Source organism: Cebidichthys violaceus, unplaced genomic scaffold, assembly GCF_023349555.1.
Source record: "Cebidichthys violaceus isolate CVI_PGR_0920_01 unplaced genomic scaffold, fCebVio1.0.p SCAF_27, whole genome shotgun sequence".
NCBI classification, from domain to species: Eukaryota; Metazoa; Chordata; class Actinopteri; order Perciformes; family Stichaeidae; genus Cebidichthys; species Cebidichthys violaceus.
Window position 1 is genome coordinate 2,504,637 of NW_027176450.1, and position 16,253 is coordinate 2,520,889.

The 16,253-nt window shown below is 40.7% G+C and overlaps 1 protein-coding gene and 1 long non-coding RNA gene across 17 annotated transcripts in view; both read right to left on the bottom strand.

Annotated features, from left to right (window-relative positions):
* The window catches only part of dlg2 (discs, large homolog 2 (Drosophila)), a 224,494-nt gene that overhangs the window by 165,509 nt on the left and 42,732 nt on the right, over nt 1–16,253 (bottom strand). The window contains exon 1 of one of the 16 annotated variants that reach the window (XM_068721246.1): nt 357–394. The exons of the other annotated variants lie outside the window; for them this stretch is intronic. The gene's annotated coding sequence lies outside the window, so the exon portion shown is untranslated. Of the gene's footprint in view, nt 1–356; nt 395–16,253 lie in introns of those variants that run through there. 16 annotated transcript variants of the gene reach the window in all.
* Nucleotides 4,959–6,069, bottom strand: LOC137880115 (uncharacterized). The gene is made up of 3 exons (XR_011103789.1): nt 5,744–6,069; nt 5,364–5,498; nt 4,959–5,262 (listed from the first exon to the last, which is right to left on the bottom strand). It is a non-coding gene; the product is annotated as an uncharacterized lncRNA (long non-coding RNA).

Genomic DNA, 16,253 nt, shown 5'->3' on the forward strand with positions numbered 1-16,253 from the left:
AGACATTCAATACATAATTGTTGCAGTTTATTACATGTTCTCAGATAATAAAGCGGCATTTGTATTACATCACAAAACTCACAATGTACTGCATATTTAGAAGAAAACTAATAAACTAATAAAATTGTTAATGAACAGCTTAACTGAACTCATTAGCATCAACAGTGTAACATTGAATTAAAATAGCATCAACAGTGTAACACTGAATTAAAATAGCATTAAGAGTGAAACGCTGAATTAAAATAGTATTAAGAACAGTGTAATATAACTGCATCACAGTCTAGCTTGTTAACAAGTCATATACACATTTATAGTTAATTTGAACTGCATGAATGAAAACAATAAAGAGAGAACACCTTGAAAGACGACTTGACTACAGCATCTGGCTGGTATCCTCAATCTCTGATGACGAGCGACTGTAAAACAAACAAAATAAAAAAATTAGAAACACAATGTTCTGAACTTCTGGAAAGTTCTATGACATCCAGGATAAACACACTTAAAAGAAGCTTTGGATGTGCAAATGTGGGTTTGCATGTGCCTCACATATGTTAACATATCACTGCAAGTCTTTACAAAAAGCTAATACAACAATATCATACAGTTTAAATTAACAGACTGTGATGAGCTGATTACGTTAGGTCAGGGGTCGGCAACCCGCGGCTCCGGAGCCGCATGCAGCTCTTCAGCCCCTCTGTTGCGGCTCCCTGAGGCTACATCCACACTAACGAAAACGATCTCCGTCCACACGGCGTTTCAGCATCGTTTTCGAAATGATCTCCGTCCAGACTAAAACGCCTGAAAACAAATATCACGTGACTATTCACGTACACTGGGCATGCGGATGGGTGCCAGTGTAAACAGGAAGTCCGCTCCGTAGGGCTGGTAACGATGCAAATTTTATTTGGTGAAAAATCGGGCACCGCCAATATTAGCAACCTTATGTAATGAAACGGACCAAGTGAAACATTATCTGAGATGTTAACAGTTCAATAATCAAGAAGACAAAACAATAATGGAGGCTTTGAATTTCGGATGATAAGCGTAAGTTACCTCAGCTCCTCGGTTGATCTCCACATGGCTGTTGTTCAGAAGGATGAACTGAAGCTGTGCTGTCCAGAGTCACGTTCAGGAGCAGTTGGTCATGTCTTGTCACTCATAAATGACTTGTAGGCAATGAACAGTTTGAATAATAAAAATATTCTATTGTCATTACAGACACATTAACCTACAATAGACAATACGATGTAGATGTATTGTGATTCACTGAATTTGTATAAAGATGTGTGTGTTATTGTTAATTGACGGCATTAACTGTTAATTTACGGCATTAACTGTTAATTTACATGCGAGGGATGAACATTTAACTGTATGTTACAGTTATTATGAAAAACTGTAAGATACCGTTGAAAATCCACCGTAAATTTACGGTAATTCGTTTCAGTGTAGTGCATTAGTGGTGTGTATGTTGTGGAGCCTAATCAAAACCAGGACATTATAATTTCCTGTAAAATCATGTTTCTGTAAACTGAGGCTTTCATTTTGAAGGTTACTGATTAACACTTTTAGCATTATCTTTCTTATTTTTTCTATGCACATTTTGTCTATGTTTTGCTAGTATACTTAAACATGTTTTACTGTAGAATTTGTACATGGTCTGTGTTGTTACATTAAGAAAAGCGACTTTACCCATGGAGATTATGCACTTACTTTGATCTGTTAATTTGCTCGAGCACTCTTTCTCTTTGTTGGATCATTGCTGTGTATCTTGGAGCCTGTCCATTAGTGAAAAGTGTGAAACCATGAGCTGGACTATTTCCGAGGTCTGACTAGGGATGTAATTGCAGCCGATATGGATGATAAGGTCCCGGGCGAGGGGGTTCTTGGCCAGGATGCTGAGAATCTGGTCCAGTCACCTTAGCGCCTGGAAAGCAGGAAGTCGCCACTGATTTCTTTTTGATGTTCCTCACAATTGGTTGGAGGGGGTCGGACGTTAGAAGAAATTGCACCTGTGATGACGGAATGGATAGAGAAGAGTTGATAGAGAGGGGAGTACTGGGGCAGGAGGAGCACCCAGGTATGGCCGTTAGAGACACATGTGAGCTTCAGAATCGGAGCCCGTTGCAGTAGTCAAGTGGTAGAGATCCTAGTTGTGGCACACAGTCAGTGTGTTGGATTATGGCCTCCGTATATGTACATGTAAACATGTGAAGGGTAGAGATAGTTTGTAGGTTCAGGAAATTGTAGTACATTCTCACAAATATTGACTGAACTGTGCTGGATGGAATTTAATACACTGGAATCATATAACAGGCTGCATTCTTTTTTTAATGTTGTGAAATACTTATCCAGGAATACTACAATACTGTGCTCTGATTATCAGGTCACCTGACTGAATATTGTTTAGATGAAACCCTAGTTTTAATTATTCTGAAATGGGCCAGAATCTTTATTCTGAAATGGGCCAGAATCTACCTGCTTTGTGACTTTTATGCCATGTCATCGCCATTAATTTATAGACAGGACAACCTATGTTTATGATTATATTGTATACAGAGCACAGCGTTCGAAGAAGTACTCTGTTCTTTTATTACAAGTCATGCATTCAAAATGTTGGCCAACTTCAGTAAAAGTATGATAGTATCATCAAAACACACTTCATGTACCAAAAGTAAGAACTACTCATTAAGCAGAATGGCCTTTTTCAGAATAATATATATATATATATATATATATATATATATATATATATATATATATATATATATATATATCATTGGATTCTAATCAAACGTGATATAAGAGGATGGAGCTAAATACAACTAGACGCTGAATAAGACATTTTTAGAAAACCAGTTACAGTTAGCTTTCATAAACTGAAAACAAACTGTGAAAGGGTTCAAGTTGTAAAAAAGTTGAAAGACGAATACACAGATAACTCCCCAACCGGACAACGTAGGTAGTGACCTGTCAATCACAAAGTAGCCCCGCCATAAAGCATACCCTGCTTTATGGTCTATTTGACACTAAATGGACCATAATGTACTAAATGAACATCATGGTGTATTGAAGAAGACTTGAAACTAGAGATTGAGACCATAAACTCATGTTTACAATGTTTACTGAGGTAATAAATCAAGAGAGAAGTAGAGTCATTTTCTCATAGACTTCTATACAACCAGAGGAGTCGCCCCCTGATGGACACTAGAGAGAATGCAAGGTTAAAGCACTTAAGCGTCAGCTTCACTTTTCAGAACTGGAGGTTTACGCATGATTCCACCGCTGCTAAAACAAGAGGACAATGTTCTTAATAGATCTAGTTGCTTTTGCTCTTAAAGTGAAACAGATTAATGAATTAGACTTTTGTAAAATTTTCTTCACAGGGAGCATGCCCCTGGACGCCCCAGGTCCGATGTCCACCCACCACGAACATAACACCACGAAAGTAGGTGTTATGTTTTTATTTCTAATTATTACTTTTAGTTGTAGAATTGGACAAGGCCTACACCTTCTTTCATCCTCTATTTCTACATCCCTTAATTCTAACTCTGTTTTAATCCATTCTGACCTTTATTCTCTGAAATACATTATCATTTTGATGTTACCCTCCATTTATCTTGTTCTATTCTGCTGGAAGTAACTCACTCTTCATGATACCCTACATGTCCTCACTCACAGTGCTCTTAGCTTCCTTCTAGAAGCAGAGAGGCAGACCCTGCTTATTCTCTGGTGGTGATCATGGTCCTGGCAATGGACTGACTTCTGGTATTGATGGAACAAGACGACAACCTACCACACACTCCCTACACGATCTCCCTTAACAGAAGCATAATTGATGAGGGGGAAGCCAACAAGCACTACTAACAGAGCACACACAATGACAGGAGAACGGTGCTCTGCAGAGTCTTCCTCATTTCTGATCAATGTGTGTTTCTAACGAGTCTGAACAATTAACCAGCAATTATCTGACTTAAAAACAAAACACAATGAAAGTGCAGACAGAATCATTAGACATCTGACTATGTGTTCTTTCCAGAAGGTCTGTCCGCTTCACCCCTAGAGAGAAGCAGTGCTGTTTCCAGGCAACACAACCAAACACAAATCTACCCAGCAGGCGGCCCTGTAGTGGAAGGGAAGTTGTATTATTATTACACGGGACATGGTTTCTACCATGTTAGGCTCTAATAAGAAGTATTAGTTAGAAATATTAGTATATCATTATACTTCTTCAGCACATCTAATCTGGTTTGTATTCTCATAGAAACTAGAATAATTTCAGAGAGAGTCATAATTTCTTCAAATCAGCCCTAGCAGCCTTCAACGTATCCTGGAGGGTAGAAACACATTGACGCCACTCGGCAAGGTGAAAGCCGCTTTTAACGCTACTCTTTTTCCGATCGTTGGATTGCTTTTATCCTTCTGTATTTTGAGTTTCACTTTTCGACCATACTTTTAAACTTTATTGTTGGACTACAGCTCTACAGCTATAGGCAGCTCTATTCTGAGAAACGTGAAGTTAGCGAAACCAGAGGCCACAGTTACATGTATACCCGGGGCATTGAGTCCATGTGTCATTATATTGCGGTAATGACACCCGACTACGACTCTCGGAGATCACTAAAGTTAATGTGGAATCTGTGTGTACACACGCAAAAACCATGTCGGACTCCGTAGTTTTCTCTGGCCCCCTCCCGAATCTGACCAATGATGAAATGTATAGCCGCATGTAGGGATGGGTAGCATTTTTTTTCCAATACCGGTGCTAAAACAATACTTTTAAAACGATACCGGCGCCTAAACGGTGCCTGAACCGATACTTAAAAAAAAGCACAAAACGACGATTGACAACATTAAAAAAAGGCTTTTTTTATTGTCAAGGCAATTTTTTTCTTCAAATTGAACAATATATTAACTGTTTATAGTATACTATAAATATAAATAAATACAAAACACTTGACTTCAAACTACAGCTTCAAACTGTTTAACTTCAAACTATGAACAATATATTAACTGTTAACAACAGTTTACAGTATACTTAAATAAATATAAATAAACTTCAGCAATTCTTTTGCAGAAATATGAGCATATTTGCCTTCTCTGGCAAAATATGACACCTCTCCTGACTAATTGCATGTCCTGCACAGGAGAAAACCCTCTCAGATGGTGTGATGAGGCCTGTACACACAGGGATGAACTAGTGTGTTGGACAGATCATCCCTGGATGGGGGTCGGTAGCGAGGATTGAGGGCAGTGGTCATCTCTCTGTGTAAATTCAATTTGAGGATATTTATTAGTGTTTTTGACGAATTGTCTTAATGGAACAGATTTTATACAAATATTGTTTTCACATCACTTTTTTTTACCTGAACCATGGCGATTCCACAGTGGAAAAAGAATGCAGTCCCTTGACCACACATCTGGTCACAGACCTGTGGAGCTCCTCCACCTTCTCTTTTGTTAAATGAGCCTTCTTTGCCAAGGTGAGCCAGCTGTTGAAGCTGGAGAGACAAAAATACAAACATAAATAATGTTAAATATTTTACAGGCAACAGAAGCATCACTGCACATGCCATCGCTAGTTTCATTAACATTACACTGACTTGCTATGATGGCGGCAGGTAGCCTACCGTTTGCTAGTAGCTAGCTAGCTAACTTAAACATGGTTATAACGCCTAATTTATCATTTGTTATTAGGCCTACTTTTAAAAAATCCAAGATTTGCAATCAACGTTACATTACTAACCTGAGGTAAGGCTGCTGTTGTCATCATCGGGCTCCACTTGTTCAGGGTTGAGACCAGTCTCCCCATCGCCGGGGCCAGGGAGGCCCACACTGCCCGCTGATGTGCTTATCATGGGCTCACGCTCACGCAGGCAGTCGAACACGGTGCAATGCCTTTTAGTGCGAAATACAGCCACACTTTTGACCGTTTACCTTTCGGCATTTTCTCTGTTAAAAGGTTGATGGCTAGCTAGCTACTGTAGCTATACAAATGGTAGGCTATCGTTACCTGCTGCCAGGACGGAGTCATCAAAGTAGTGTAACGTTAACTAGTGCAAGTGAGGTGATGCTTATGTTGGCTGTAATGTCCGTTTTAGGCCAGCAGTGGCAGTATTTCAATCGGCTCAGCCATCGAAATGAAGCACCGAAAGTATTTCAATCGGCTCAGGCACCGAAAGGAAGCGTTGCGTTTCGGTCCAGTAGGCACCGGTCGAGGAGTTAAACAAACCGGTGCCAATATGGCACCGGTTTTTGGTACCCAACCCTAGCCGCATGTCATCGTTCCACCGCTGGCTGTCGTGGTGGTGTCCAGCAAACAATGTGGACTTCGTAGACAACTGGGAGACTTTCTGGGGAAAGCCTGGTCAGTTTAGGAGTGACGGCATTCATCCCACTTTGGATGGAGCAGATCTAATTTCTGCAGATCTGACCCAGTTTCTTTGTGGACCTAATCCATGACAACCCAAAGTTCAGACCAGGAAGCAGAGTTGCAGTCTTACACACTTCTCTGAGCTTCCGTTAGAGCAGTTACCCACTCAAAACCATATAGAGACTGTCTGCCCCACGGCCACTTAAATTAATTAAATCAAAAGTAAACAGTCGAGGAGTTAAACAAAATAACCTAATCCAAGTTAATACTAACGCAACAGTGCAACAAAATAGGATAATTAAATGTGGACTCTTAAATATCACATCTTTGTCATTTAAAGCTGTATTAGTAAATTAGTTAATATCAGATAATCATATTGATTTGTTTTGTCTTACTGAAACCTGGCTGTGTAATGAAGAACATGTCAGCCTAAATGAATCAACTCCTCCAAGTCATATTAATACTCACATTCCTCGAGGCACCGGCTGAGGAGGTGGAGTAGCAGCCATCTTTGACTCAAGCTTATTATTAAACCCATTGAAAGGTTTTAGTCTTTAATTTCCTAAGCATCATAGCAGAGAGACAGCACTAGTAAAAATAACTAATGACCTTCTAATTGCATCAGACAAAGAACTTGTCCCTGTTCTTGTCTTGTTAGACCTTAGTGCTGCGTTCAACACCATTGACCATTACATCCTGTTACAGCGACTAGAACATTATATTGGCATCAAAGGAACCGCACTAAACTGGTTTAAGTCCTATTCATCAGATCGATCTCAGTTTGTAAACGATGAAACCTCGATGAAGACCAACGTTAGTTATGGAATTCCACAAGGTTCTGTGCTTGGACCAATCTTGTTCTTGTTCATCTTATATATGCTTCCTTTAGGCAATATTATCAGAAAACACTATATAAACTTTCATTGTTATGCAGATGATGCTCAATTGAAGTTAAAAACTGTAGGCCCTGAACAACTCCGACATCAGTTATTTAATGAATATAGTTTCTCTAGATGGCATTGCTCTGGCATCCAGCAGCACTGTAAAGAATCTCGGAGTTATCTTAGATCAGGAGTTGTCTTTTAACTCTCAGATAAAACAAATTTCTAGGACTGCCTTTTTTCACCTACGTAATATTTCAAAAATCAGGTACATCCTGTCTCAAAGCGATGCAGAGAAATTAGTTCATGCATTTGTTACCTCTAGACTAGATTACTGCAATTCCTTATTATCAGGCTGCTCGAATAAGTCTCTTAAATCTCTCCAGCTGATTCAGAATGCTGCAGCTCATGTATTAACAAAAACTAAGAAAAGATATTACATATTACTCCTGTATTAGCTTATCTGCACCAAGGTTATTATTGTTAACGAAAAACTAACGAAAAAACAAAAAGTAGGTGTGAATTTTTTTTTCGTTAACTGAAATAAAAATAAAAACTAGGCTTTATAAAAAAACGATAACTAACTGAAACTGTATTGTGTCTTTACAAAACTAACTAAAATAACATAGAATTATAGAGAAAATGTCTTTAGTTTTCGTATTTGTCAATGTATTTCATAGATTTTATTTCATACATAGCCTAAGTCTATCTTCCACTGTACCACTTTTAGTACACGTCAGGGGTGCCGGCGGGACTCCGGCCAGCGCGGCCGGGAACGTCTGCTACCGTCGGACAATGCCTATGCGAGTTTGACATTTTTTTCCTATGTGGACCGCCTGCCGCTGGAAGTTACGCTTTCCAAATACTCCACCAGGGACGTGCGGTCAGGGGAGGCAGGTGAGGGTCATCATGAAAAGTAAAAAACAAATAATGCTAAAATAAAATAAATATTAACATTTCTCTACTGATCTGTGCTATAGATGTAATGTATGTATGATTCCGATCATTTCAAGCATTTTTAAATCAAAATCGCTGAATTAGCGCATGTCCTGTTCAAACAGAGGAGACAGTGAGGTGAGGCAGCGACGAGCTGTGCCTCACCTCAGATTGTGAATCCCTCACAAACTGGGTTGAGCTTGTGCCTTTTGCTTTCTCATTGTTTGTCACCACTGTAATATTTGTAGACACTTTTATTATATGTCCTTTCTTTCCATAGAATAGGTACTGTATTTCACGTATGTGTAGAGCATATTTAGTGTTGCTGATCTGACATTAAACCGCAGTGAAAAAGCACAGAGGGGCAAACAGTACCTCTGCCTCACTGAAGGGGGCGAGCGAGAGCCCACGGGTCGGGTTCATGATTGGTCTGTCGTTGCTTTTCTTCTACACTTCTCTTCTTCTTATTATATTTTGCTTTGACCACAAACATGTAAGATTATATTGTTGGATATTATAAACAAACTTATAACCCGGCTCATTAATCTTACTATTAATAAAATGCATTTAGTGTAATACCATTTAGTTCCAAATATCCAATTACAATGAACGCACCAAAGACATCACGTGGACACTGCTCACCGCACCAACTTTATCCTATCATCAAGAAGAGCTCCAATGGGATGAAATCGCACCTTTTCTGTTTGTGTATATATACCTGTGTTTGTACTTTGTTCGAGATTCGTCGGTGGAGCAAGAGACAGCTCGCAGGCTGTGGATTGCGGAAGCCGGCGGATCCTCAGCTGAGATTTTTGTACTCTCTATTCACAACGCTTTTGTTTACTTTATTAAATACGCATTATTATAACTTTTGATCCAATACGTCCTTTGTTCCTCCGGGAGTTCTTCATTGAAACACATCAATATCTAAGCTTAAAAATGTCTCAAAAAACAAGGAAATATGACGAAATCAACAGCAATTCAACGTCGGACAGGTAAAGTAACCTTTTACTTTTGATGTTCTCTTTATACATCCGTGGTTGTTACACAGATTATCACAGAATCTCATGATTTTCGCGGGTGGTGCCCGTGAGCGCTCTGCTTCTGAAACGCTCTGAAACGTGGAATCAAATATGTACCTTACCTATGTGTGTGTAAATAATGTTGATATGAAATATGAAAAACAACCAGTAGTCTATGTGCAAGCTGCCAATTGAATGGTGATTTAAGCTACTCTATTGGGTTCATATATTTGTAAATCTAATTTATGTAGTGTCAGTGCCTCACCAGCCACGAACCTCACCGCACGTCACTGTACTCCACCGCTTTCTGTATCTTCTGTGTGGCGCTACAGAACACGCCCAAACATGCGATATGTTGCTCTATATCAAGTGCAAACCACATAGTGTAAAAGTCATGTAAATCGGATGCTGTTTGTCAGAAAACGCAGATTTACCTGGTCTGTTGCATTCCGCGGTAAAGACTAAAACTAATACTGAAACTAATAAAAACTAAACTCAAAATAAGCATTTTCAAAAAATAAAAAATAAACTAAACTAGCAAACCCGCTTTAAAAACTAATTAAAACTAAACTGAAATTGAAAACAAAAAGTCAAAACGAAATAAAAATAAAACCTAGTGAAAAATGCAAAACTATAATAACCTTGATCTGCACTGGCTCCCTGTAAAATCTAGAAGATAATTGTATGAATTGATGTTCCATTAATGTTCATTACTAACTTTGCTTCTTCCCCGGAGTCTTTGTGCTTTCTCGCCTCACGGATGGATCGTAGTTTTATCTGGACACCCGCCATGGCCCTGCTGACACCTACTACCATTTTCATTATTAACATTATTAACCCTATTACCGATACCATGAACGCACATTACTGACTTTGTTTCTTCCCCGGAGTCTTTGTGCTTTCTCGCCTCACAGGTTCCATGGATCGTGGTTTCATCTGGACCCTGGTCCTTCCTCCCACCATGGCCCTGCTGACTCCCACTGCTAATATCACTTTTATTATTACTCACACTTCTATTTTATATTACCGATACCATTAATGCACATTACTGACTTTGCTTCTTCACCAGAGTCTCTGTGCTTTCACACATTTTTTATAATAATTGTATTTATATACCTGTGCATCATATTTACTCCAACAGACTTGACTTTTAACCTCTTAAGTCATTTTTTTTTGCACAAAAAATAATACACATTTATGTACACTGGCCTATGGTGTTGTAGTGTATATAGCTTTCTTATTTCTCTAAAAATATGATAAATGCATAAAAATAATAAGGCTAATAAAATAAAATATTTCAGTCAATCAGTTGCCAACAATTTTAACTCTAAACGATTAAATGTGTGACTTAATTATCTGCATTAAACATAAGATCACAATGTAAGCCAATAGCCTGTAGGCACAATCTCTATTTTGAGATGATGGGTAGGCAACAGCTCTGTGAAAAGGGTTTAGATCAGTGTGAGACTTCCAAACAACTTCAAGTCTTTTGGATCAAACCCAAACTGAGGTATTTTTAAACAGTAAATTGAGAAACAGTAGGGAAATTGTTTCAAGCTCATTGTGTGAAAATAAAATGTGTTGTTTACTGACAGTCAACTATTTTCAATTCCAAAGACTGCGACAAAAAATAGTAAAAGGTGCTGAAACTGGTGATTAAGCAGACAACTAAGCCTCATTTGTTTCATGTTACTTGGAATCTTCTTTGAGGCTTCTGACTGAAATATGTGTCAGCCCACTCCAATGTTAGACCTTCATTGTGAGGTTAATAATGGTCCAATTGTTAGTGTAATAGGAATAATAAATGCATGCCTGTAACTTATGAATCCATAAGTACATAACAGACATGAACGACTTCTTGTTCTCTCGGAGTTCACTCATACTGCCTGTTTCCTCAGTTGTAATTGGTGAATCAATGTCATTGACTGACCACAAACTCCACTCATCAAGTTTCAAAGGGCTGTAACTAAGTCACTGATTAAAGAAGGTTAAAAGTGAGTGCACATGGTGGTGCACAAGGACTCCAGTCAGGTCAAGGCCATTCTGTATAGGTTAAACTAAAGTGCACTTGTACTGATCTGAGGGAATGTAAAGTATATCTGCGGTATTTATATGATCAGTTTGAACTGATATCATTTGATATTTGTTCCAAAAGCAGTAAACTGGAATATGTTGAATATTAATTCAAAGAAATAAATTAAACAGAAAGTATATAAATATAGGCAAACCAGGTCATGTTAAAATAACCAGGGGTTTGAAAGACATAAACGTGCTCAAGTTTACAAACACAGAATATTAAAACAGGATATGATTGTACCAGCATTATCACAAACTCATCTCTTTAGGCATTTATAGAATCTGATCAAATCAAAAATATGGTTGTTATGGACATCCAACAGTTATGCTATATGTATATATAATGTATATAAATACACATGCACATATGCAGTACATACAAAAAGTATTCAGAGCACTTAACTTTGTTCACATTTTGTTATGTTAAGGCATTGTGCTAAAATATTTTAAATTAATTTCCACCCTCACCAATCTACACCCAATACCCCATAATGACAAAAACTGAAGTATCACACTGACAAGTATTCAGACTCTGTACTTGTTGATGCACCTTTCTCAGTGATTACAGCTTTGATTTGTGTTGGGTTTTTGCACACTCTCTGCAGATAATCTCTGTCAAGTTGGATGGGGACCGTTGGTGGAATGACATTTCCAGTTCTCTTCAGAGATGTTTGATTGGGTTGAAGTCCGGGCTCTGGTTTGGACACTCAAGGACATTCACAGGTTTGTCCCAAAGACACTCCTGATTTGACACATATCAAACAGTTCAATCTTGGTTTCATCAGACCACAGAATCTTGTTCGTCACAGTCTGAGATTCCTTTAGCTGCATGTTTTTACATACTCCGAGCAGGCTTTCATGAGTCTTTCACTAAAGACAGGCTGCTGACTGGCCACTCTGCCATAAAGCCAGGATCAGTGTGTTGCAGTGATGATGTCCTATGTCCACAAGGAGCAACCATCAGGTTCTTGGTCACCTCTCTTATCAAGACTGTTCTACCCCAATTGCTCAGTTTGGCCAGGCAGCCAGCTCTGAGAAGAGTACTGGTTGTTAGAACACTTTAAGAATTATGGCGGCCACTTTGCTCTTGGGAACCTTCAATGCAACATATTTTTTGTAGCTTTCCCCAGTCCTGTGCCTCGACATAATCCTATCTCTAAGCTCTGCAAGCAGTTCCTTTGACCTCCTGGCTCAGTTTTTGTTCTGATGTGCATTGTCAGTAACACGTTCTCACTCCCAACTTGTCAGAAACATTGATCATAATCAGTGTCCCTCTGGTTCAAACTATGATGCTCTAAGAACCACTCTATTGTGTCTTTTCAAAATAAACTTCCAGATTTACTTAGTTTTTAGGTTTACTTAGGCAGCAAAACTACTTGGTTAGGCGAAGGAAATTATCATTGTTGAGGTTAAAATAAGTCAAATATCTACACTTGTTATGTTACTGTCGTTAGTAAAGTACGGAAGTTACAGAACAAAATATGGTAATATAAGTCACCGTTGACTTGGTTTCACACGAACAGCTGTCTCCTGGGTGAAAGTCCTGAGTTTGGAATCTTGGAATGAAATGTGCTGTATAAATAAAGCTTTGGTTTAGCAGTCTGTCATTCTGTCATTAAATTACAGTCATTTAGCAGATGCTTTTATCCAAAGTGACTTACAATAAGTGTATTTAACATAGGTATTCAAGAGAACTACTAGTCACCAGAAGTCATAAGTGCATGTCCTTGTTTACACAAGCATCTAAGAGCATAAACCAGAGCAAAAGTGCAGTGCAGAAACAAACTAATATGAATACAATAAGTGCTAAGTGGAAGGCTCAGGGTAGTACTTCTTGAAGAGGTGAGTTTTCAGCCTGATGAAAGATGGGCAGCGACTCTGCTGTCCTGACGTCAGTGGGGAGTTCATTCCACCACTGTGGGGCCAGGACAGAAAACAGCCGTGACCGGGTCGATCGCCCGCAGGGACCTCTGAGCGACGGGGCAACCAATCGCCCCGAGGCAGCAGAGTGAAGTGGTCGGGCGGGGATGTAGGGCTTGACCATGGCCTGGAGATAGGAAGGAGCTGTTCCTTTCACTGCCCTGTAGGCTAGCACCAGAGTCTTAAACTGGATGCGAGCTCTTACAGGTAGCCAGTGTAGAGAACGGAGAAAGGAAGTTGTGTGGGAGAACATGGGGTGATTGAACACCAGACGAGCTGCAGCTTTCTGGTCCAGCTCCAGAGGTCTGATGGCCGTCGCCGGGGCTCCGGCAAGTAGTGAGTTGCAGTAATCCAGGCTCGAGATGACAAGAGCCTGGATGAGAACCTGCGTCGTCTCATCAGTGAGGAAGGGGCGAATCCTCCTGATGTTGTAGAACTGGAATCTGCAGGAGCGTGTAACCGATACAATGTTTGCTGAGAACAACAGTTGGTCATCCAGGGTCACACCCAGGTTCCTTGCAGTCCGAGTTGGCATCACCACGGTATCATCAATGGTGATGGACAGGTCTCGGTGCGAGCAACCCTTCCCCGGGAGGAACAGTAGCTCAGTTTTGTCTAGGTTGAGCTTGAGGTGGTGTGTCGTCATTCATTTCGAGATGTCAGCCAAACACGCAGCGATGCATGCCTCCACTTGAGTGTCACCGGGGGGAAATGACAAGACCAGCTGGGTGTCATCGGCATAACCATGGTAAGAGAAGTTATGCGAGCGAATAACAGAACCCAGAGATGTTGTGTAGAGCGAGAAGAGATGGGGGCCCAGAACTGAACCTTGTGGAACCCCCGTAGTCAGCATGCGTGGTTCCGACACAGCCCCCCTCCATGTCACCTGGTAGGATCGACCTGTCAGGTAGGATGCAAACAGGGAGAGTGCAGAGCCTGAGACGCCCATCCCCTCGAGGGTGGAGAGGAGGATCTGGTGGTTCACCGTGTCAAACACCGCAGACAGGTCCAGGAGAATCAGGACAGGAGAGAGAGTTCGCTCTCGCGGCGTGAAGCGACTCTGTCACCACAAGGAGGGCTCTCTCTGTCAAGTGATCCGCCTTGAACCCGGACTGGTGGGGGTCCAAGAGGCTGTTCTGGTGGAGATAGGAAGACAGGTTAAAGACGGCACGTTCAAGTGTTTTGGATAGAAAGGGTAGAAGAGAAACCGGTCTGAAGTTCTTGACATCAGAGGAGTCAAGTGATGGTTTCTTCAGAAGGGGGGTGACTTGAAAGCTGTTTGAAAGCATCCTGAAATCCTAGAGATGTGTTGATGAGGTGGGTGAGGAAAGGAAGGAGTTCAGTGGCAATAGACTGAAGAAGGGGGGAAGGGATCAAGTCAATGGAGCATGTGGTGGGGCGGTTAGATGTAACAAGGTTGAGGACCTCGTTGGGGGAGCTGGAGAGGGTAGCGAGGGAGAGGGGGGCTGAGAGAGCCTTGTGGGTAGAAGGAGAAGAGGAGAGGTAAAGGTCAAAGGAGGAGAGGAAGGAAAGAAGAGGTTCTAACTTATCAGTCTGGATGTTGAAGTCGCCGAGCAGGATGAGTGCTGAGGCATCGTCATGGAAGTGCGAGACTAGTGTGTCTAGCTCCTCCAGGAACTCACCAAGGGGGCCTGGTGGGTGATACACAACAGCAATGGTGAGCTTGACTGGGTAAGTGACAGTAACAGCATGAAATTCGAAAAAAGACGGGGAGAACTGTGGAACAGAGACAAGAGAGTATTTCCATGTTGGGGAAATTAGCAGGCCACTACCACCACCTCGCCTCGCAGCTCTGGGAGTGTGAGAGAAAGAGTACACATCTGACAGAGCTGCGGGTGTGATGGTGTTTTCTGGTCTCAGTTAGAGCAAGAAAGTTGAGGGAGAGCAACAGTGACGTGCGGTGAAGTTCGTGGCTGTTGGGGCACTGACTCTTTCAGAGTCAGATTTACAAATATATGAACCCAATAAAGTAGCTTAAATCACCATTCAATTGGAAGCTTGCACATTGACTACTGGTTGTTTTTCATATTTCATATCAGCATTCTTTACACACACATAGGTAAGGTACATATTTGATTCCACTGGGAGTGTGTGCGCCGCAATCTGTGACCTGCCCCACCGGGAGCATTTCAGAAGTGGAGCGCTCGCGGGCGCCACCCGCGAAAATCTGTGTAACAACAATATGTTCTACACATACGTGAAATACAGTACCTATTCTATGGAAAGAAAGGACATATAATAAGTGTCTTCAAATATTACAGTGGTGACAAACAATGAGAAAGCAAAAGGCACAAGCTCAACCCAGTTAGTGAGGGATTCACAATCTGAGGTGAGGCACAGCTCGTCACTGCCTCACCTCACAGTCTCCTCTCTGTTTGAACAGGACATGCGCTATTTCAGCGATTTTGATTATGAGAATGCTTGAAATGATTGGAATCATACAGAAATTACATTTATAGCACAGATCAGTAGAGAAATATTAATACTTATTTTATTTTATCATTATTTGTTTTGAGCATCACCTGCCTCCCCTGACCGCACATCCCTGTAGAGCAAGGAAGCGTAGCCTGAGGTGAACTCAGCTTTCGGCACTGCCAGTCTTTTGTCAGTCTTTCATTTATTTGTCTGAATCCACACAACCATCTTTGGAGAGTATTTATAGTACAGAAACCTGCATACAGGCAACAGCATATTTGTGTTGTATGGCCAGCTCTCATGAATGTTATGGAAATAACCACACATAAATAAATGTACCAGCTTTAACTTCTACTCGCTTGTTAAGACATGTGAGTTACATTTAAAATCACACCCCCTGCAGTTTGAAAACTGCTCTCTTTCAAATTGCTATTGGAATAAGACAGTTTGATTGTTCAGTCCTAACTGAACTTGACAGAAAAGCCTCGGCTGCATTACATCACCAATAGGGAGTCAGAATCAAGATTAAAAACATCAACAATGGCATGGTATCACAGGTACTCAACATGCCACTTAACTATTACATAACGGGCCTATGGAATGAAAACTGCA